At 42.5% G+C, this 25,458-nt stretch overlaps 1 protein-coding gene across 3 annotated transcripts in view; it reads right to left on the minus strand.

Annotated features, from left to right (window-relative positions):
* Positions 1-25,458, minus strand: part of LOC111863495 (BAI1-associated protein 3) — a 214,944-nt gene that overhangs the window by 112,508 nt on the left and 76,978 nt on the right. The window lies entirely within an intron of this gene.

Genomic DNA, 25,458 nt, shown 5'->3' on the forward strand with positions numbered 1-25,458 from the left:
AATAATAATAATAATAATAAAATAATAAAAATAATACACTGAATTACAAAAATTTCGGAAATTTCAAAATGGTGCTGAGGAAAATATTTGGATCGAAGAGGGATTAAATAATAGGATGTAAAAAAATTACACAGTGAGGAGCTTCGTAACTTGTACTCTTCGCCACTCTTCAGTGTAGTGACCAAGTCAAGGACGATGAGAAGTGCTTGGCATGTAGCACGCATAAGAGAGAAAAATAACGCACATAGGGTTTCGGTGGGAAAGGCAGAAGGAAAGAGACCAGCGGGAAGAGCTAGACGTAGATTTTGTTATTTTCTTGGGGTGGGCTGAGACAGAGTCCACTCGGTACGTCGGCCACTAATAGGCCTATAGTATCAGCCGCAGATGATAGATGAGGACGGATATGTAGTAGTCTGTGGAATGAGAATTGGCAGGGGAAAACGAAGCACTCCGAGAAAACTTTCCCAGTGACACTTTGTCCACCATAAATCCCACATGACCTGATCCGGGCTCGAACCCGGGAAGCCAGCGACTAACCGCCTGAGCTATGGCACGGCCTGACCTACACGTGAGAGGACAATATTAAAATGGATCTAAAAGAGAGAATGAGTATTTTACGTTTGTACCTATGGAATTCTTATTATATACTAATTTTTCAATTTTATGAATTGTATATTTTAGACGGCTATCGAACTGTATATATTACGATTTAGTTTTTACAACATGACTGTAACAATAATAACTATTTACCTGCATTAGCTATTACAGTACATGTAGTAATCTGACATGTTCTACATCCTAGGCACATTGTGACCAGAGAGGATTTATGGAATTTTAAAATAAATGAATGAATAAATGAATGAATGATATGGATTGGATTCATCTGTCTCAGGAGAGGGAATAGTGGAAGGCTTTTGTGAAGATGGAAATGAACCTTTTGGGTTCCATGAAATGCTAGAAAATTCCTGCGTAGATGAGAGATTTCCGGCTTCTCAAGGACACAGCTGCATGGAGTCAGTCGATCAATATGCCTCGCACCTGTGGGTGTGCTCAACATTTGACACGCGAAATGTAGAAAATTGCGTCGTGCTAACACCGTCGCGCGTTGCGTAATGGTTCATGAAAGCTAATCAACAGATTGACGAAAGAATCGACCGCTTTCACCTCTAACCTTTCTGTACGCCCACTCGAGGACTCTGCCCTCCGTAAATTGTGTAAACATCCGGTTCGCGAGCAGGGATTTCTGTCTGCATTTCCTTTCTTGATATCCTAATAAGAATGGTATGATCATAAATAAATATATCCCATAATTCCTTCAATTCATGCTCCAGGATCAAGCGAAAAAGCAGCTGGGTTGAGCTCCTTGCGCACCTACATCGTGTAAAAGAACTGCTGAAAGTCCTCCTACAGTGCCTAGCACTCCTGTTATGTAACGGTCCTTAGGTCAATTCCCGGACTGCTGTGGTATGAACGTTATGAAATTTGAAGCCATGTGAACATTACACATTTTAATTTTTTAAGTGGTACAAGTTGCTACAAGCCGGAAGGTCGCGGGTTCGAGTCTCGACGAAGTGGATTTTTTCAATTGACCTAATCCTTCCAGCCGCACTATGGCCCTGGGGTGGACTCAGCCTCTAAAAGAAATGAGTACCAGGAATTAATTAAATAATTTTCCTAGGGAGTGAAGCGCGGCCGGCGCGTAAGGCTGACAACCTCACCGCCATCTTTGAGCCGATTGTCTAGATAATGCGGGACCCTCGACGTCTCACAACCCTATGGGCCTTCACGACCTGTTACAGGGATAGCTGTACCTTCCTTGCCTTCTTTCTTTCTTTCTTTCTTTCTGTGGCGCTACAGCCCCAATTGTGGCCTAGGCCTGCCTCCATGAAACTCTCCGTTTCACTTTGGTTTACTAGATCTTACACATTCGGCAGGACTCCTTGGGCGAGTGATCAGCTCGTCGCAAGGCCTCTACCTGTACACAAACACAGAAGAACGCACACACACAAACTAAACATCCATGCCCTGAGTGGGATTTGAACCCACGATCCCGGCTTTCCGAGCGAGCGAAGACAGTGCACGCCTTAGACCGCTCGGCTACCGTGACCGGCACCTTCTTTACCTTACAGTCATTAAATAAAAATGAAGCAATAACCGAATTAGAGGACAGATGGACAGAGAGAATAAGGAACAAGTTAAGGTGGCTCTACAAAATTTCTCCTTCTGCACAGACCAATAGTTCGTTCCGTTCCTAAGCTCTATGTCATGAAGGAGTAGATTCTCGGCTTCTTTTGTACTTCAAGCTATTGTCTAGCAAAGCCAGCAGCATATTTACTGCTACATTCTCACACTAGCAAGTCCTGGACTGTATTTATATATTACTGCCATTAACACGAAAATTATTTACAGTTCATGCTCTGGCAGTATGCTCGAGATATACCTCCTAGGGGATGGCGGTCATGGGTAACAGTTTCGTCCAATCTGTTTCTTTTCACAAACTTCTAGAGAACTTGAAGAAAGCAGTCTTCTGGGATTTGGCACCGTGTATATGTGGTGTTAACCGACGTTTCGGAGGAACGTATCACCTCCATGAGAACTTCTCTGGCTCAGTCATGGGAGCAGGCAGCGGGAGGGGGTATGCCAGGTATCTCCCCCATCCCCTGAGTTTCGGAAGTAATCGCAATTTAAATTAAACAAGACGATTGCTACGACATTGAGCCCACAGTAAACGACGCGTCCAATAATTCTTATAATACTGCTCGTGTATTCGTTACCGTTGGAATGCGCTTATTGAGCCGTTGCGTAGCAACGATATGGAGGACACAGAGATAACAAGGTGATCACGTATGTCTAGCAACAGCCGTCTCTTCTGGTTCCAATATTCTAGCTTTCAGGTTTTAGGGGGCATAGACAGACACACAGAGAGCAAGATGATCTCATAAGTCTCCTAAGGAAATTATGTTTAAAAGAAGGAAATACATGATATAAAATTAACAATAATTAGAAACAATTTTAAAAATATTTTTATATTATTAATGCTGCATGACAATCAATAAAGTACAGTGGAACCTCGCTTAACGAGCACCTCTATTAACGAGTAATTTGCATAACGAGCAAAACAAATTGTAAAAACAGAGATGACTCGCTTAACGAGCGACGTTTCGCATAACGAGTGACGTGAGGGGAAGTCCCGGATTGTGCGCTTGCTACATCAGTCTGCGTTTAGCACTCGTTCCGCTAGCATCTTAGTGTCGCTGGTGATCACACATTTTTCCAAACTTGTGTTCAGACATATTATTTGTGATTTTTTTATGTGCAAAGTTTAATAACCCTTGCAAAAATGTCCCCGAAGAAAAAGCCGCAAAAAGAGAATAAAAATAACCGTAGAAATGAAACGTAAAATCATTGAAAAGCGAGAACGAGGTGTGAGCATGGCTGATCTAGCACGCACCTACAGTCGGTCTACATCACCGATTTGCACTATCCTCAAGAACAAGGACAAGATTAAGGAGATAGATGCTTCAAAGGGAGTGACAAGAATATCTACACAACGGTTCTGTATTCTCGAGGATGTTGAAAGGTTGCTCCTCATATGGATAGACGAAAAGCAACTGCAAGGTGACACTATTAACGAGAACATCATTTGTGAGAAGGCAAAAGTCATTTTCGCTGACCTTGTTAAGAAGACGCCAGGATCATCAACGGCCGAAGAAGCATTTAAGGGAAGCCGTGGGAAACTGTTGCATCGTACATTGAGAAGCATCGCCCTAATAACGCAGTGGCTATGCGCGCTACAAATTTATTTAATGAAAATGCTGTGTCGCATTTTCACCAAATTTTGAAGCGTCGGCAAAAACAAATGTCTCTAGACAGCTTTCAAGTAAAAAGAATTAGATATGTATCATAAATAATAAACTAATTACTTGTGTTTTTTTTTTTCTGGAAATCGACTTCGCATTCCAGGTCGGTCCATTCCGCATAGAAGAAAAGAGGAAGATGATTCACGCTCCTTAACAATGTATATATAATTTTCTTTGAATAAACGTTATACATAAATTTTTTTTAGTATTTTTTCGGCATGGAACGCATTATCGTATTTTACATTAATTTATGTGGGAAAAATTGTTTCGCTTAACGAGTGTTTCGCATTACGAGTAAGATTCTGGAAGGTATTATGGTCGTTAAGCGAGGTTCCACTGTAATTTCAAATGAGCAAGCAAATTTTCTGCTGCCCTGAAATATCATAAGAATGGGAAACCACATTCCTTTAAAAACTGGATGTCTCCGTTTGAGAAATCCCTGACATTACCGTGAGTCCAGCTACCGTTACAAACGCCCGGGCCAAGCTGCTTCTTTCATTACATGCGACGAACAGAAAACAAAACGAAAACATTAATTAAACAGCCGGCTCAGACAATTCTGAAGCCAGAAATATGAAAGGTAACGCATCAAGAGATGCAACATTGTATTTCCTTCTGCTGAAATGCAGATAGAAACGTGTTTCATTAATCTTCCTAAACATTTGCATAGTTCTACAACTTTTGTCGAATTTAATAAGCATCTTTTAAAACCTACGGTCTTTGTTTTCCTTCTATCTCTCTTTTTCTTCCTCTCTTTATGCCATCCTTCTTTCATTCTTTTTCTTTCTTAATTACATTAATTTTAAATTATTTGTTTCTCTATTCTTTCTGTTTTCCTGCCTCAGTCACGGTGCAGTACAAGTACTTGCATCACTATGGCGACTAAGCTACACACTTGACGTTGCAGGAATGAAAGATGTTATTGCCGATAAATGCAAGATATTATTCTCTTCGGCACAGGGTCCAAACCTTTAGCCGGTATAGCGACTGGCTACGGGCCGGACGGTCGAGGGATTGGAGTTCGAGTCACTGTAGAGTCAAGAATGTTCTCTTCTCCACGTCGTCCAGACCGGCTGTGGGGTCCACCCAACCTCCTATCCAATGGGTACCCGGGCTCTTTTCCCGAGGGTAAAGCGGCCGGGGCGTACATCTGACCACTCACCTCCAGTTACTGATGAGCTCAAGAAAACGTGGACCTATACATCCACTCCCCCATACGCCTTCATGGCGTAGTGCTTAATTAGTTAACCACAGGGACAACTTTACTTTTTACAGGGTTTAGACCGGCTCTGAGACCCACCCAACCACCTAGCCAAGGGGTACTTAGGGCTATTTTCCCGGGGGTAAAGCGGCCAGGACGGGAGAATTACCGACCATCTACCTCTATCTGGTGTAGAGTTTAAATTTAAGACGAGATATATCTCCTGTTCCTCCATACGTCTTCATGGCGTGCAGCCTACTTAAGTACAGTGGCAACTTTATCTCAATAAACTTGTGGTATAAGCCAAATTCTAAACTGTCTCTCGCCAAAGAATTGCCTTCAGTGCTGCGTATCGAGCAGCCTGTAAAAACGACAACAGTACAGGTTTTTTATTTTCGATGTACCTAATTTGAATCTCAGGAATAATACCATGTACACATACACACATTTGTTTCGCGATTTATCTCAGTTTCTGTTTAACGTCCATTATTTATCATCCGTCAATATTGCAACACTCTTACATTCACCACTCAATTTTTAGTTTAACATTAGATACTTTGACACTACATGTTTCGGCTCCAAACGACCATCTTCAGGTGTCTTGATATGTTACAATTATTTTATTAAATTGTGTTAAAACTGCTACACTGCCTCAATCCGTGTTAAAATCACACGCTGTAGTTCTCTTATCAGGGTAAAACCACATAAAATCCTTTAAAGTTTCTATTTCTATTATTTTGGTGCATATTATTTCACCTCACACAGGGTGTCGTCCATTGTTAATAAATGTATGTCTGTCCAGGGTGTTCTGTCTCGGCAGCGTGCCCATCACGTTCGTAGCCTACTTTTCAGTTATGACTGCCACATGCCCCTGGTTTGCGTGTTTCCTCAACAGCGTGTGGTGTTGTCTTTACTAGTCTTGTGACTGCCATATGCCCCTGGTTTGCGTGTTTCTTCTACAGCGTGTGGTGTTGTCTTTACTAGTCTTGTGACTGCCATATGCCCCTGGTTTGCATGTTTCTTCTACAGCGTGTGGTGTTGTCTTTACTAGTCTTGTGACTGCCATATGCCCCTGGTTTGCGTGTTTCCTCCACAGCGTGTGGTGTTGTCTTTACTAGTCTTGTGACTGCCATATGCTTCTGGTTTGCGTGTTTGCTCCACAGCGTGTGGTGTTGTCTTTACTAGTCTTGTGACTGCCATATGCCCCTGGTTTGCATGTTTCTTCTACAGCGTGTGGTGTTGTCTTTATCAGTCTTGTGACTGCCATATGCCTCTGGTTTGCGTGTTTCTTCCACGGCGTGTGGTGTTGTCTTTACTAGTACACTAGGCATAATGTTAAACTAAAAACTGGGTGGTGAATGGAAGAGTGTTGCAATATTGACGGACGTCAAGTTGAACAATTGCAACGGGATGCTGACATGTAGTCTCAGCTTGTGCATTCGAATACAGGAACAGTACAAAAGCTTGAATTTTTTCACGTCAGAAGCCACCAATTCCTCATCTACACATCACTGATGATTTTTTTAATTTCATTAAAAGATGTTTAATTTAGGCATTCTAAAAATGTAATTAATTAAAACAAGCACAGGGCCCGAAGGGAGGGCTAAGGGGACGGTCACCCCAGGGACTCCACAAAATAGAAATGGAGTCCACCGATTTTGTTCAGACATTTGATTATCTAAAATCACTAAAAGTTATTTCGTGTTTCCAGTTATTGTAAGAAATACCCACTCATGTAGCTGAACCCTTCTTGAGAAGCTGCCAATTGTGTAGCTACTCAAGAAATTCCCAGCATTTTATGGAACCCGAAGGTTCATTACCGTGTTCACATGAGCCTTCCACATGTCCCTATCCTGAGCCAGATCAATCTATTCTATTACCATCCCATTCTATCTCTCTAAGATCCATTTTATTATTGTCCACCCACCCACGTCTTGGTCTTCCCAGAGGTCTCCTTCCTTCCTACTTTCCCAGCAATATTCTATATGCATTCTTCCTCTCCCCCATTCGTGCTACATGCCATGCCCATATTTTCCTCTTTGACTTGATCATCCTAATTATACTTGGAGAAGAGTACAAGTTATGAAGCTCCTCATTATGCAGTTTTCTCCAACCTCCTGTCACTTCATCTCTCTTCGGTCCAAATATTCTCCTGAACACCCTCAGTCTATGTTCCTCCCTTAATATCAGAGACCAAGTTTCACACCCATACAGAACCACAGGCAAAATTATAATTTTGTATATTTTGTAAGAAATAACAATAAAAAGATCTGTCGTAACCTAAATTTGTTGTTTCTGATAGGGACTTTCACATTCCGATTGCCCCCACAACTGTAAATCCGAATGTAGGTGTTGTACTGGTCGGGTTTCATTTGTAGAAGGTTTAACTGTAAAGTCAGGGAAAGAAAAACCAATATCCGTGACAAGCAAATAAACTAGATTCATTGGAACAACACATATCGAAACTGTAACCCTCTCTCGTAAACTGACTCATGATTACTTATCACGGAAACTAACGTATTCTGTCCCTAATTAAATCGACGTGTGGTGATGTGTCGTCTTTCTGTCGCCAGGGGCGCTCTTGCAAGTAATTAGGTAGAGTGAAACAAGGCCAATACAAGCTTGGACCTTTACTCGAAGCATGGGCTTCATTAACGTCATTGTGTAATTAGATAGATAAACTGAGGTCAGAGCTATAAAAAAAGCGTCATTCAGTAAATAGTGATGACGCTGTTTGTGTTTGAACAGAAACACAGCTCAAACACGAGTAATAAGAGCGGACAGGTGTACACGGACTAATCAAATGCGTTTGTTCAGGTTTTACCTATCTGTACGTAAATTTCTATCTTCCGTTCCTGCAGGTACAAACCCGGTACTGGCAACAGATGTATGGCCACGAATTACTTTGCAGACCAAGCTAATCAGCAATAGAGATAGTAAATGAATAGCATAATTATATTTCTGTGAATTTCGTTAATAAATGTTGAAACACTACCATCCTGGCGGAGAATTTACGTGGTTTCCATTAGTTCCACCAAGGGAACGCTGGGATAGTACCTTAAATTAGGCCATGATCGCTAAATTCCACATTATTCAACAATCAACCAAATTTGATTTGTTTCATTCTGGTCCGTCACACTAACAATCACAAAGACAAAACAACTCCGTCCAGTGTGACTATTGAAGTCAAGAAAGCTGCTGTAGTTGTGGAAAAGTTGGATTTTGTATAAATTGTACATGACAAACATTGTATNGTCTGGTCCGTCACACTAACAATTGCAAATCCGTCCAGTGTGACTATTGAAGTCAAGAAAGCTGCTGTAGTTTTGGAAAAGTTGGATTTTGTATAAATTGTACATGACAAACATTGTATGTATATGTATTTTAACACTCAAAATATCCATTGTGATAGTAGTTTCCAAAAAGGATCGATGTCCCTCTGATGATGATATATAGGGACCGAAACATATAAGGGTGTTAAGTTTTCAAGTAGTAAAAACTTCAATACTCACACTGGACGGAGTTGTTTTGTCTTTGTAATCAACCACATATTAGGCTCTATATAGCCAGTGTTACTGATAGTGTCATTAAATAAACCGTAAATCAATAGATACATTAATTAAATATACGTACATACGAAAAATCCGCAAAATACACAGACCTTAATGACGTATATTTATATAACACATAGGGGTTTGGGGGGCACGCGGTAGCGTAGTTGGTTGAATCCCAATGAGGTTATGGGATTTTTTTCAATTGACCTAATCCTTCCAGTTGCACTATGGCCCTGGGGTCGACTCAGCCTCTAACAGAAATGAGTACCAGGAATCTTCTTGGGATATTCCTGTGGGTAAAGGGCGGCCGGCGCGTAAGGCTGACAACCTCACCGCCATCTATGAGCAGATTGTCTATAAAATGTGGGAACCTCAAAATCTCACAACCCTATGGGACTCCACGGCCTGCTACAGGGATAGCTTTACTTTTACTTTAAATAGGGGTCTTTTGGGGGAAGGGTTAAGACTTTTCTTCTTTCATAACTTTTGTAAGGCTTATCTTGAGTTTTACAACCGGTGAGGAGAATGTTGGATCGTTAGGGACAAAAATTAAATCCCCCACACTCAAATTTTATACGAACTTTGTGTTCAGAAAACAGTAACTCGTGTTCTTGCCGCTGTGCAACAAATGCCACGCTATAAAATAACGAAACGCATAGCAAACACTTTGTCAGAAGGCTACATGAATATTTTTATTGTTTTTGAAAAGTAGGTGAGATTATAACAATATTTTAGCAGAAATAACAATAATTTCCTTAAATTATTCCTCTCCTAATCCAAACAGCAGCCTTGTTTCTCTTTTTTTACTGTTGTTGCCCAATATCTAAAATCCAAAACATGTTCTGTTTAGTTTTTAATTAATTCTAATATCGAAATCCTCCAGCGCTTTCAATGCAAGACTCTCCGATCTATTCTGAACACACTTTAGTACATAAACAACCACAGGATCCATGAAGATCTACAAATGAACACAGCGCTCAGTGAAATGCCAAATACTTAAACAAATTAGGAAACCACACTAATGCACTAGTAGCGAACCTACTAGACAACAGCGAAACTACACATAGACTGAAAACATACACCGTCCCAACCTTACCAGACAGACCTGAGTAAACCCCAATACAAGGATTAAAATGATACCTAAGTGAACAAAAAAGCATGTTGAGTTATATATAACTCATTTTCGAGCCAGTATTTATTGAACATGTACATTTATTGCAGATTCTGCAGATTATGTATAATAAATGTGCGGGAAAAAATTTAATTATCTATGACAAGGTAAGAGTAGTTTCCGTATGTGTTGATAATATCATTTTGAAGATGATGGCTTTGACCAAAACATGTAAAGGATGAAAAATTAGAAAAATAACTTTTATCAATCACACTGGACGGTGGTTAAAAATCTTATATACAATTATTAGTGTGACGGACCAGTTAAAAAAAAAGTTATTTGTATTAGGAGATTCTTATAGAATCTGATTGCTTCTCATGTTCACGGTACTGGAAGTAGCCCACAAGAATGAAAAGGGAGCTACGCAGAGGAAGGCGGTAACTAATAAGGAGGGAGGACAAAGGAAAGGTGGAGCGTCAGTAGCTGCAGTTTTGTTAACCACGGCTCTAGTTCCTGTTTGGGTTGACTGGTTACCACACAAGCTGCGGCATCTCACCTCTCCCGTAATTTTGCTCTAGATTAAGATCCAAGGATCTTGTAGTAATCTTGTTACCTGCTCCTGTCTCAGCCACTACATAATCCCGGGCTGCTGTTCACGCACTGCGTGTGTACGCCACTGCCCCAACATAACCACGCTACTCCTTCCTTTCATTTCCACTCCTGAGCACATTTATGGGGCTACAGAATACCTTTTGAAGTTTTGGTAGACTACCTGTAGTTCTCCTTCCCTTTCACCCTTCGTGTCATGTGGCAGGAAGTAATATACTATGGCATACTCGTATAGATCCGTTACTAGGCAACGACCACGAAACAAACAAGTAAACAGCAACAGAGGAACGTGTCGTGATGTTATAAGCAAGACAATTAGTGTGAGCTAGTTAAGTTGAGTTAAGTCGGTTGGTGAGTTAGTGAGTTAGGACTGTTGAGGCTCAATCGTGAGCTACTGCTGTGAGAAGCTGGTACCTGAGGTCGGAAATAGTTCGGAAACACAGAGAAAGGAGAAAGTCTGCTATTGGAAGCCGCTACTGAACAACGGCTAGTGAAGACGTGACTGTGGACACTAGTGTGTGTGTTTTTAATAGTGCACTGATAAGTGTAGTCGCGCACTGTATCAAAGAGTTCAATAAATTCGATTATCAATCCAAACCCGTTGCATACTCACTAAAATCGCGTGACAATATGATGTTTAACGATTTCTTGCTTCTCAGAAATTTGCTAAGTATATTACTGTTCACGGCATAAGTGCCACGGACTCCATTTTGCGTTACAATTAATCACTTCACATTTTCTCTGATGCCAGACACCGGGTCAGATGTCGAAAAGGGAAAGGGCACATTTCTGGCAGTGACAATACATTATCTCTCTCGAAATTTCACTCACGTCTGTAAAAATCTCCAACCCGCATTTAACTGCAGCTTCCTTTTCTAGTTTACTTTCAGTTTTACTCATAATTGCCACATACGAAAGCTCGGACTGCACACTCGACAGGTTTCGAATCCTAGTGGGAGGAAGGTTTGCCCAATTCTTCAGTGTTTCTATTGACTGAAGCTTCCTTCGAATACACGTGTCCCTAATCCATAAACTCTTAGAGCGAGTCAAAAATATTGTGACGAACATCACCATTGCTAGGCAACGGATAAATAGAGCAATACACGAACTGTTGGTGGTAGTGTTCTCTCGTCGGTCCACCCCAAATATAAAAGAGAGTTCATTCGCGAATTCATTAATTCATTCGTGAGAAAGTTCAGAGTTCAGCCGTGATTAGGTCAATTGAAAAAAATCCTATTATCTCATCGGGACTTGAACCCGCGACCTTCCGGTTTGTAGCATAGTACCTCAACCAATTACGCTACCGCGTGCCCATACATAGCCAAGTATACAAAATAATGAAGATTTGTATTAATGGAGACTTTTCAGAACATAAATACGTTCGTCGGCGCAAAGACAACTGTGTGATACCCTAGCACCTATCCCACAAGTGTCTCAAACTGTTTGCAAGGAAATCACTCAGATGTGTTTGAGTTGAATCTCAAGTCTTCTCTCTTCCGAAGGAAGTGATACACGTATTTAAGTTTATTCTATAGTACCTCCAACAGCAAAAGCAAAGAACTCTCATCGCTTGTACGGTACGTTAAAAACTTTGGGGCAGTTAAAAGTGTAACGAATTTATGAAGCCTCTCAAACAGAGCCTACCTTTATACATTTTAGTAATGTTATCACCGCTTTCTTACAAACTCGTCTAAAATTTTTATTCCTTGATTAATGAACCGAGAAACGATTTACTTTTTATTGCTAGTGGGGTTGGACTAAGTCCCTTGTACTGTGCCCATTTCTGGCCTATTGTACCAGCCCCAGATGATAGGTGAGGGTGATTGTGGAGCAATTGGTGGAATGGAGATTGGCAGGAGAAACCGGCCCGGGATCGGATTTGGTTAAGTGGGATTTGTGGTGGGCAAAGTGGCCGTGAGGCGGGTTTTTTTCCGAGTACTTCGGTTTCCCCTGCCAATCTTCATTCCACCAATTGCTCCACAATCACCCTCACCTATCATCTGGGGCTGGTACAATAGGCCAGAAGTATTAGTAGCAGTACAGTTCTCTCATATAAAGAGTGTCCGGATGAACGGTCATCATCAGTAATCTGTCAGACGACAGGTCCACAGTCTCTTCCAAAACAATTCCTCCACTTAATGCGATCTAGAGCTTTCTCCTTGAACGGTATCCAAAATAAAATCATTATATATCAGAAATAATTTATTATACACATTAATGGGTTACACCATTACAGGGAAAACTATCAAAGCTTTTTCTGCGTATATAACATTCAAAATAAATTTAAATGTTGGCTCCCTTGGTGGCACGACAAATATCTAGGCTTGAAGAATGGTTAGTGTTACCGTAGCCACAGCGTCCCTTGTGCGGGCTTTCAGGTGTTGAAGGTTGTTGATCTTAACCTGGTAGATAATGTTCTTCACGTAACCCCACAAGAAGAAATCCACTGGGGTTAAATATGTCGACCTAGGAGGCCAAGCAATTCATCCACTTCTGCCGATCCATCTCCCAGCCATCACTCTGTCCAGGTGATTCCTAACGTGATGGCAAAAATGTAGCGGCGCATGCGCGTAAGCCGGGTATAAAGAAGAAAATACAGGGTTTTCCTTTCCGATGATATAAACCGGATACGTGTATGACAATTAACTTCCGAGATATATATATTTTTTTATTTTGGACATCTTTCATCCGGACATCCTATATATGTATGTGTGTACGTGTTTTGGTTCCTTAATAATCTTGTGCTNATTTTGGACATCTTTCATCCGGACATCCTATATGTATGTGTGTACGTGTTTTGGTTCCTTAATAATCTTGTGCTGGGGCTCCGTGCTGTTTCCGCTCTGCTTACACTGTCCGGATGCTACTTTATTCCTATTGGTCCTTTCACGAGTTGGCCCGCGTAGGTCTCCCCTTGCTCGCTACGCAACTCGCAATCCTGTATCGTGTCAACGCTCGAAAATTCGCTGCTATGGTAACCTCAAATTGCGTAATATCAATGATAAAATCAGGCTCACAAAACCTGTTTATAAGAAATTCTTCCTTCTGGTCGTAGAAATGCCTGGATACCGGCTTTGTGCAACAGCTAACCTAATAAAGATTGTTTACCCAACGCTGACTTTTCAAAACTAATTTACCCCAGATCTGTTCCAGTGCGTCTTCATTTGTTCCAATCGTTCGCTAATCTAGCTCCGTGTTTCGCGCGGTACTCAAGAATTGCAACAACGACCTAAAGACCAAGACTTAGTTCATTTCTGGCGTTCGTTTCTTGTTATCAATACATCTATTTCCACATTTCCCTCCCTCTTCCCCTCCCATTCCTTTCTTAATTTCACATTTCCTTGACCAGACAAGTTCGCTCATCTGGCAACGCCTGTGAATTGTATTCGGGAGGTGACTGCTTCGAATCGCGGCTGGGACACCTGCCATTCTGACTGAAGATTGAAGACCCCTCGAGGCAGATATTCCGATATTACCTCAAATTACACTACGACCGCTTCTTTCCGCATCCCTTCCAATTCATTATTTACTATTATCTAATTGTAATATATACACTACAATATAGTGAAATCCTCATTTGATGTCCTATAATTCAGGTTTTTTCCCCCATTTAACCATCAATTTTATTCATCCCAAGTCAATATTCGCAATATTATCTCCAGCCTAGACTGAAGCCCGTGTGGTCTAATGGTCAGAGTTCCTGGCTACAGATTCAGAGATCCCCGGTTCGGTTCCCGGCGCTACCAGATTTTCTGAGGAGCAGTGGGTCTGGAACGTGGTCCACTCAGCCTCGTGAGGATAATTGAGAGCTATTTCAAGGAAATAGCGGCTCCGGTCTAGAAAATAGAGATTAACGGCCGTAGGGAACCGTTGCACTGACCATGTGACACCCTCTACCCGCAAAAGTTGGCACTAACTTCGCCGACAAGCGGCGGTCGCTCGGTCGGTTTAGTTCACTTACGGACTACAGGCCACGGAGTTAATAATACCTCAACCTTTCCGTGTTTCTGGCTGTAGTATTTAAATCCAGTGCTCCAAATGGCGGATTCACTTCATATGTTATTACTGACATCATTAAGTGAACAATAAATAAATAAGTAAATAATCTTCCTACATTTGTCTTTTTAATTTCTTTCTCGCCCTAGCGCCAGCCTTCCTCTGTCCTTCTTTCGTCCATTCTTTTATACTTCCTATTCTCTTTCTAACGTTACACTTTTCACGCACTATCAGCTTTATAAAAATATTGTTAAGTTTTGAAATATTCGGGGCAGATGTTTCTTCACTTGGTCTCCACAGTTGTGACATATTGTTGTCCTGTCAGCAAACAGAGACGTAACACAGTTATATGCTGCCTCCTTCAGGATTAAAAACTGCGAATATAATCATTTACACGCTCCGATATCTTTACAACATTTAAATGTTACTTCTTCGTGTATTTAACTATGACTGTTCTGCTATATACGGCATCAAATTTAATTATGACTTTTGATGGATGTGGGGCAAATTATCCATCAATTTACAACCACTAAAAGCCTCATAAGCCGGTCACGGTAGGCGAGCGGTCTAAGGCATGTACTGTCTTCGCTCGCTTAGAAACCGGGATCGTGAGTTCGAATCCCACTCAGGGCATGGATGTTTAGTTTGTGTGTGCGTTTGTGTACAGGTAGAGGCCTTGCGACGAGCTGATCACCCGTCCAAGGAGTCCTACCGAATGTGTAAGATCTAGAAAAACCGAAGTGAACGGAGAAGTTCATGGAGGTAGGCCTAGGCCCACTGGGGCTGTAGTGCCAAGAAAAAAAAAGCGTCATAAAGCAAAACAAAGCCCAAGATTAAGGTTCGAACCCCAGACGAACCAAATATGAAGCAGAAGTAGTAACCACTACACCGCGATGCCCCATTTGATGACAGCAGAATGATATGGGGTTCCATCGCAAGATCGATCGGGTAGGTTCTGTATGTATGTGTCCCCTTACCGCACTGCAGCACTGCAATGCAATTAGCCTGGAACTCCAGAGCACTGAACCCTATGAGCCTCAACAATGGAGATATGTGAGTCTTAGCTGTGGAGGAACACAAAATTTCGTCCGGATATACAGACATCCTAATTAACGCTACGCACGAGTTATATCGGTTTGAAGTACTGACATTGCAGATATGGATTTCATTCTATATTAGGGAATGGCTGCAAAATAAATACGTATCTCACATCCATCTCTTCAACGTTTAAACATATAGACGCGTGGCTTTTCGGAAATATAGAGTGTCCCTTAAAATGGAAACCAGAAACGACGGTGGTATCTTCTGCAGATAGAACCGCTACAGCACATCAATCATATTCACCACGAGGATCTACGGCCGGTCACGGTGGCCGAGCGGTCTGACGCATGAACTGTCTTCGTTCGCTCGGAAGCCGGGATCGTGCGTTCAAATCCTAAACAAGGCATGGATGTTTGGTGTGTGTATGTGTTTATTCTGTGTTTGTGTTGCCCTGTGTTTAGGTAGAGGCATTGCGACGAGCTGATCACCCCTCCAAGGAGTCCTACCGTCTGTAAAAATGATCATGAAACTGAGAAATCAGCCCCATGCCCCAAAGCGGGAGTAAGAGGCGAGGAAACAAACGAGGATCTACATATATACATAATATAAAATTTGAACATCTCAGTCCACGTATAAACAACCCGAGTGCCCACCGAGGCGGCCCGGGTTCGATCTTGGGTCTGGTCAAGTGAGATTTGTGGTGGAGAAAGTGGCGCTGGGGCAGGTTTTCTCCGAGTACTTCGGTTTCCCCTACCAATCTTCATTCCACCAACTACTCCACAATCACCCTCACCTATCATCTGGGGCTGGTACAATAGGACAGAAGTGGCCGCAGTACATGGGACTTAGTCCCACCCCACTAGCAATAGAAAAAGCAACCCGAATGGGATATCCTGAAAACGTGTTCACCCTTCACGCCTTTAGTAGGAAGGTCAAAAACAAACATGACCTATTCCGGAGAAAGATCCCAGCAAGCAGTCACCCCACATCACAATATCACTACTACAGTGGAACAACAACCAACACATGATATGTAGCAGTCACAAGGCTTAAAATGTAATTTGTAATATTGGTTATAAATATCTTAATAGCCATTTTAATTATAATTTGAATTCGAATTTCTATCCATTTAATATCTAGTTTTAACTATATCTGAATCACATTTTAAAATTAAGATATAATTGTCAGTATAGAATAATCACACACAATATGAATTCATATTAATTAATGAATCAATTCAGAAGCTAAACAGTTTTCGTGTACGCGTAAAGATGGCGCAACAAAAGGGTCGAAACATGTAGCAATACCACCAACAATGAATAAAAACAAATGTTGACACAGTAGTGTCTATTTTGTTTTGGGACTGTCCCAAATGATATCTTCTCGTAAACAACAGCCAACAGGATGCACACCGTAAAGGTTAAATCCAAGATCGAAATGAATATCGAAGCTGAAAAGTGAAATACGTAATTCTGAATCCTAGTAGCTGCAGAATCCACAGAGCGCCTAGACATTTCCAGGCGACTGACGTAGGCAGAACGTCCTTATGAGCTCCTGGCAGTGGTGACATTTTAATGCACGCAATCTTAAACGGAGAGCTCAGATCGTCGGTTCGTATCGCGTTTATAAGAGTCGATTCTTAGAACGTTTCACCTGAAGAGGCGAAATGAAATTGAAAGCTCATAAATGGCGAGTTGGTAAAGAACTTGAAGGGGGTTCGGTGACACCTATCGTGGAACTATCCCGGTATGCTCTTAAGGCTGAGGAGAACTGCGAGACATGTCACAAGAGTCGGTAAGTCGGACGAGGTTTTAATCGAATATCTTTCGACTGAAAAACCGTTACCAGTACACCAATCAAAATGGTGGACATTTCTGAAGTATTTTTATCACCACAAATCATCCATTCCCTTGCAGAACAGCGCCACATATGAAGATGAATTCAAACTGTGGGACATGTGCCTAGTTGCATGGGTATTCGAAGGGCAGTGCAACAAATTAATATACCGGAAAGTCACGAAATTTGGTAGGTGTGGCCTACAATCGAAATCAAACCAGGACTATAATTTTAATAGGGTAAAGATAATGATGCCGGTCACTGCAGCCGAGTCGGATAAGGCGTGCACTCTCTTCTATAGCTCGGAAGCCGGGATCGTGGGTTCGAATCCAACTCAGGGCATGGATATTTAGTGCTTGTGTGTGTGTGTGTGTGTTTGTGTACAGATAGAGGCCTGGCGACGAGCTGATCACCCGCCCAAGAAGTCCTACTGATTGTCTAAGATCTAGTAAACCGAAGTGAAACGAAGCGTTTCATGGAGGTAGGCAAAGGTCCAAATTGGGGCTGTAGCGTAAAAGGACAGAAAGATAATGATAAATTTGTCCTTGAGTTTCATTAATTAATCACGAGGCCATAAAGAAAATTGGGGTGTGGAGGTATGAATCCATATATTCTTAGTCTAGGTATTGATTGCTGTGAATAGTCAGTTTCACGTCCCGCCTGTATTACTACCGAAGAAGGAAACAGTAGTAACCATAAGATTGGAAAATGAGTGACCCCCCACTCCAAGCCAGTTTTGCTTTTGCTGAGACTGGAACCCCAATTCCTCGGCCTTCCGTCGCTCTACCGACTGAGCCACAGGATCACAGGTTTAGCAGTGTATATACGTATATAAGATTTGAGGCTTTCACGGCGGTGACTATGAAGAAAGCAGTCTTCTGGGATTTGGCACCGTGTATATGTGGTGTTAACCGACGTTTCGGAGGAACGTATCGCCTCCATCTTCAGGGTAGAAGAAAAAATATAAGAATTATGCAAGCGGAGAGACCGTGAGAACCGGTAAAAGCAGACTGTGTGGAAATACACAGCTAATGTGAGAGCAGAGAGGGTAGGGTGGAAGGGCAAGTATACAAGTGAAAGCAGTAGTGTGGGAGGGGTAGGGGAAGGGAGCTGGGACAAGTGTTTTTGTGTAGGGAAGAGAAAGGCAAGGTTAAAGGCTGGTCACTAATCCGTAAGCTGAGGGGGGTGGGGGTGGTTGTTATGTTGGTTGGTCATGGCCTGTGTGGCCTTCTGGATCTGGCATCATATCCCGGTGGGGGTTTTCTAAGAGAACAGATGAGAGGTTTCCAAGACTTGCTGAGACAAAACCCCACCTCTCTGTTCATATTGCCGGGATGGAGTTCAATCTCAGTGGCTTCCCTAATGATGCGATCCATATATCGGGTCTTGGTGGCGAGGATGGAGGTATTCTGAAGCTGAATGCGGTGTCCAAAATCGATGCTGTCTTCAGCCACGGCCGACTTGTCCGGATGTTTGAGACGGATGTGCCGCTGATGCTCCTTCAACCTCATGTCCACGGAGCGGCCCGTCTGCCCAATATAGACCTTCCCGCACTCGCATGGGATACTGTATACACCCGGTGTCCTTAGGCCCAGGCTGTCTTTAACCGGCCGGAGGAAATTGGATAATTTGTATGGAGGCAGACCCACTGCTTTGATGTTGTGCCGGGATAGCACTCTGCTGATACGGTTGAATATGATCCCGACATAGGGAAGGAAGGCGACTGAGCCAGGTTTGTCTTCAGGCCGGCTGATGTTGGGCCGACGGTTGAGAACTCTGTAGATCTGCCGGTTGTTATATCCGTTCTTCTTGAATACATCCTTCAGGAGCACCAACTTCGCATGTAGGCTGTCTTGATCACACAGTGCTCTAGCCCTGTGCACCAATGTTGAAAGTGCAGCTTGCTTGTTGGAAGGGTGGTGGTGGGACGGAGCGTTAAGGTACAGGTTAGTATGGGTGGATTTGCGGTACACTCTATGGCCCAGGGAACCGTCGGGTCTCCTGTAAATATCTATATCCAGGAAGGGGAGGTGGCCTTCAGTTTCAGTTTCCATTGTGAACTGGATGCACTGGTTGATACTATTTATGTGGTGTAAGAAGTCCTGGAGCTTGTCGGGACCGTGTGACCAGATGACGAAGGTGTCGTCCACGTAGCGAAACCAGCAGCGGGGCTTGTGTGGGGCCAAGTCAAGTGCCCTCTCCTCGAAGTCCTCCATATAGAGGTTAGAGATGACCGGAGATGGAGAATTTGGTGGAATCAAGATTGGCAGGGGAAACCGAAGTACTTGGAGAATCCCCACTCCAGCGCCACTTTGTCCACCACCAATCCCACTTGACCAGACCCGGGATAGAACCCGAGCCACCGCGGTGGGAAGCCAGCGAAAAACCGCTTGAGCTATGGCGCGGCCTTATGGGGGTCTAAATGTGCTTTATTTCGTGTCAAATGCTCTTAGTGAACTGATTATGCGTGCGTCACTGAGTACTGGATCCCGCGTTCGGAGAACTTCAGAGCACGTAATGCGCTTAATGCCCTCAGCTGGACTGGACTGGTGTGCACCTAACAGCTCAGTTACAGCCACACAAAACTCCTGTACTGATGAGTTCCTCCGTGTCGTTCTTGCCTGCCTTTCTAAATGGAGACTTGAAAAATACTCCTATTTCTTTTAATAGGCTTATTAGAGGTTTCCACAGCCGTGTAGTCAGTTGAAGTTCAACCGACGTTTCGGAGTAAGATTTCGACTCAATTTTCAAGGCTGAAGATAAGCCAAGATAGAAACCGGCAAGCTTCATGAAGGTTTCTTGCATGGCTTACACTTCAACCCTGAAGATGGAGGTGAAATGTTCCTCTAAAACGTCGATTGACGTATATGTACATGTATATTTTAATAATTTTAATGACATTTTAAATATTTAACGAACTTATAGTGAATTAATGTTGTTAAATTTATACTGTTGCATTATAAAGGGAAAAGAAGACTATAAGTTATACCTCAATGCAATAGTATGCTGAAATATAATATTAAGTTCTATTAGACATCAGTCTTGCACGAGAAACTGAGGAACTGACTGACATTAAGTGAAAAATGCAACAGGATGCTACAATATAATATTAATTTTACGCTATTAGAGGAGAATATCAAAAGATGGCATTCACAAAGCAAAATTCCGAAGGCAGTAACACAGCGAATGCACCAAAATTGTTATGCTATGGACATGTTTCCTATCGTGTTTCTTTCTAATACTATATAATCATTTTATATTTCCATGGTTAACCTTAATTTATATTGTTAAAAAGCCACAAACAGTTTAATTTTAATCTCAAATAAAAATATTTTAACCTACTGAAGATAACAGCTACTACTACTACTACTACAAAAATCCTCATCACAAAAATACGTACCTTCTAACAAGCAGATTTTAAATTTAGATACTGGCCAATGTACAGAAAGAGCAGTTATGTGAAAAATGAATGCAATATCAGCCTTGTGACCAATTAGGCCGATAACACGCAGAAAAATAAAATAAAAGTTATATATGTAAGTTTTGAGGCTTTCACGGCGGTGACTATGAAGAAAGCNAAAAGCATTCTACATGTAAAATGCAGGGTACTTCATGCTGAAACATGCGGTACATGAAACTATAGCTGCTTCCTGTCACTGACCGACCTGTCTCTTAACTGGTTCTTCCGTCCGGTCGAGCTATTTCTAGAAAATCGAACAACGCGTCCCACTTTGTTGCAACTGGCTCTCATTCCAGAGGTCACGGGGTCGACATCTGGCCTATCGTTACTATAAGGGAGCCACGATTTAATGATCCCTGACTTCACCTGCTTGTAAGGTAGAAAGCCACTACTCAAGTGGAAGAATGTAACACTGTTGCCTGATTCTCATTTCAACTCCAGGTGACTAAATTTGCAAGCTTGCTTTCTATCACGAAAAATTCTGGGATTGTATTGTAAAACAAAACAGCTGTGTCTTGCATAATTCCATTATTATATTCTCATTCGAGGCTATAAACATTCAACTTGATAACAAATTTGAAAAAAATATACATGAACACGAAAGTAGTGAGGAATGGAAGTTGCAAAGAAACTATGAAATTCCTATTGGTAATAACATTTGGGGATTTCACTGCAATGATTATTCAGATTGTTGTGTTTTGGCTTGTGACACCGTACAGCCTTCTCCTATTCACCGTTCCTGTTGTCCAGAAATTGGTTTCATCCCATTTCCTCTTCCTCCTCCCCCGAGTCTCCATTGCAACCCGCATGTATAACCCAACATGTTCCTCACCCACCATACTTCAGCCATGAAGCTGGAGACATGCCATTCTGCCGAAACATCGGTGTTTTCCTGCAAAACTACACGGTGTACAACCCAGAAGAGCACAACTTTAAACCCTAGTAACCACTTCCAGGTTTCAGTACCGAATTGAAGCGAGAGAATATATCTCCACGCTCTGGCCCGCTTTACTCTTCGTAAGAAATAGGTTATTAAACGGTGACGAGAGGTGATCGTCAATGACCCCTGCTGGCTTTCAGGGACCTTTAATTTAGTCCGTATCCAATGATATACTGCCTGAGCGCTTTTCGTTATCATGAGAATGTAGATACTAAAGAAGACTTGGAGGAGAAAGCGGTAGCGTAGTTGGTTGAGGCACAATGCCACAAGCTGGAAGGTGGCGGGTTTTAAGTCCCGATGAGGTGGAATCTTTTCAGTTTACCTAATCCTTCCAGCAGCAATATGGCCCTAGGTTCGACTCAGCCTCTAACAGAAATGAATACCAGGAATCTTCCTGGGGTGTAAAGGGCGGCCGGCGCGTAAGTCTGACGACCTTACCGCCATCTTTGAGCCGATTGTCGGGACAGAATGTGGGAGCCTCGACATCTCACAACCCTATGGGCCTCCACGGCCTGTTACAGGGTCAACTTGGCGCGTAAGGTTGACAACCTCCCCACCACCTGTGAGCCGACTGTCTGGAGAAAACGTGGGAACCTCGACGTCTCACAACCCTACGGGCCTCCACGGCCTGTTACAGGGATAATTGTACCTATCTTCCGAGAGCCCTCCTGCTTACCTGCTTTCGCAAGCTTCGCTAGTTCCTTGCGTGGCTTATTCTTCAACGTTGAAGATGTAGACATGTTCCTCCGAAACGTCGTTTGACTTTCAAAGAACTACACGGCGATATACACCGAAAAACAAAAATCTTAATAACCACCGGCGGGAGAACCTTAAATCCTACATAAAAAGTTTTCTTTAAATAAAAATGAATCTTCTTCACAGTCGAGTGCATGGCACTTCCACTTCAGGTCCGGGGGGTCCTTGTTTTAAATATCGGCCCTAAGTTCAGCTATCTTGACTGCGGCGTTTTGCGGTCTTCCGTCCATGCAAGTGCCAAGATACCAGCTCATATTAGGCCACGACCACTTCTCGTTACAGCCGTTCCAATTCATTGTCCTCTAATTGTTCTGCCTTTCGGCTCTGTGTAGGAGAGGCTGATAAATATTGGAACAGTTTTCCAGTTCTCTCCCATAATACAAAATATGATGGCTAATTTGAACATGTAACGACATTACCTGACCTACTGATGTGTCGTGAAATAAACTACAAATAAATAGATTAATGAAATTCAACTGGGACAAGAGGGTTGACTAAAAAACCTGAAATTCCCCTCCTGCCAAATAAAAACTTCAAGGCCGCGCCATAGTTCAAGCGGTTAGTCGCTGGTTTCCTACCGTCGCGGCCCGGGTGTGGTCAAGTGGGATTTGTGGTGGACAATGTGGCGCTGGGGCGGGGTTTCTCCGAGTACTTCGGTTTCCCCTGCCAATCTCAATTCCACCAAATTCTCCATCATCATAATCACCCGGGGCAGGTACAATAGGCCAATCAGTGGCCACCTTGCCGAGTGGACCCAGCTGGACTCCCCCCCCCCCCCACTAGCGAATCAGAAAAAATACAAACTTTGCGGTTAACTGACAGACGACATTTTGATCCAAGTCGGTCAGATGAATTAAACACCGAAATTTCGTTAACCAAAACGTTTGGGAAAATACGTACATAAGTCTTCAAGTTGGCGGAAGATATAGAAAGTTTCCCCTATATTTAATTAAGTACAAACCATAAATATGTATAGGAAATGGAGGTATAACCAAGAATTTTTAACCTCGACACTAGACTGAAGTGGTCAGGCATAACCCGGCCGATTTATTCCAGAGGAAAAACCACTGGTGCTCTGTACGCTGTGCAGAAGATTCTTAAGTTGCAAAACCGGCAGCCAATGAGACTCACAAAATTGAGGATACAATACAGAACAACTAGACCAAGACACCACGCACAATAATTGATTATACCGTAGAACAGCTGACGGTGAAATGGGTTAGCAGGCTTCTTGACAGTGTGGCGACAACAATGGTGATAATAATGACGATAACAATGTGATATTTGATTGAGTCTTTTGTATGTGTTCTTTACACACATAACCTAATGTTAAATTGAATTTGTAGGGTTTGTTTGAGTGCTTTGTACTGCACGGAGATAACAAAGGATTGTAGCAATTGGGAAACAAATATGGCTTCGATTTCCGCTTTTGAAAGCCATGTGCACATGCGGAATGCTTTGTGTTGTAATGCAATGAGACTCGTGTATATTTCGGATTGGAAAACATAGGCCTATTTCCGCTCAGAAGAACATAACGCCGAAAAGAAGACGAGAAGGAAGCGAAGTATGAGAAACAAAGTAGAATGGAGCACATAAGGATACACACACAAGGACTACTGCAGGACTAAAATGCAGAATTCGAACGCTATACGAATTGAAAACAAGGCTGAAGCAATTTAAATCAATTTTAACGGATTCTCATGGCGCAAGAAAAAAACAAAGCAATATAAGCGAAGTAAGAAGACAAAGGTTCGAGGTTCTCCCAGTGGTGACTATTCCGGGATATGACGCCGTGTAGTCACTCACTTTCCAGAGGCATGTACTGCCTCCATCTTCAGTGAAGAAGAGAAATGCAAGCCAACAACCAGAAGAAGGTTGCTGTCTGATTGTTTGGCTTAGTCTACGAACTTGAAGACTGAGGTAGTTTCTCCGAAACAGTTCCAAGTGGTGTATATTAAGTGGTCAATAAATCTAATTTATACAATCCATACCCCGTCTATAGCCACGCCCCTAATTCGTGAGAGTATTATACTAGTTTGCATACAGATTAGAATATATACAAGTATGCTGTCTGCAAGAAATCTGGAAATGTTCCATATCGAAGTGGCTCATTGAAATGATTGATAATATTAAAGTAGAGGATGATTTGGACTGATGAATATGACGAAAGAAATGAGGTGGACAGATCAACCTAATCTTTTAGCGAGCTGATGATAGAACACAAAAAAAGTCACGGAGAAAATAAACCGCATAGTCCGAGCAATTTCGAAATAAATATTTTGCAGCGGAAATGTGTCATTCATAGCTTAAAAATTATCGAGCAAGTTGTTTGAAGCAGCCACGCTCCATACTTGAATCACCGAGGTGCCAGGTTCGAATTTGGGTCGTGTAACAGATATCAGACTGAGGGTCTCCGTGGGTTTATCATGCCTCTCAACGTAAGAGCCAGGATATCTCACAGTAGGCTACGCACGCTTCCATGTACATAATTTCCAATCCATTATTCAATGCTATACAGTCGGTAGCTATACAAATAAGCATAGTTTGAAGTGCAATGGAGGCTATAAATACCTCCTGCTTTAACGTTCAATAAGCTAGGAAACCGTTTCGGAATTCATGAAATGTGTAGGTAGGAAAATATGTGTTTGAAAATTGTACTATCGAAACAGACGGGCAGATAGGCCGATGCCAGACACCACGCTATAGACAAACATGAAGTGCTGGAATTCCTACAGCGCTCAAATATCTAATCCTCCCTACATGAACTCCCTGCACCCCCGCGTGCAGCACGTGCCCTACTTGCGTAATAATATCTCCATAATGGCTGCGCCATAGCTAAAGCGGTTAGTCGCTGGCTTCCCATCGTGGCGGCCCGGATTCGATCCCAGGGCTGGCCAAGTGGGATTTGTGATGCACAAAGTGGAGCTGGGGCGGGTTTTCTCCGAATACTTCGGTTTCCCCTACCAATCTTTATTCCACCAAATTCTACGTCGTCATAATCACCCGGGGCAGGTACAATAAGCCAATCAGTGGCCGCCGTGCCGAGTGGACCCAGCTGGACTCCCCCCCCCCCCACTAGACCAATTAAAAAATT

The sequence above is a fragment of the Cryptotermes secundus genome, unplaced genomic scaffold (genome assembly GCF_002891405.2).
Source record: "Cryptotermes secundus unplaced genomic scaffold, Csec_1.0 scaffold34, whole genome shotgun sequence".
NCBI classification, from domain to species: domain Eukaryota; kingdom Metazoa; phylum Arthropoda; class Insecta; order Blattodea; family Kalotermitidae; genus Cryptotermes; species Cryptotermes secundus.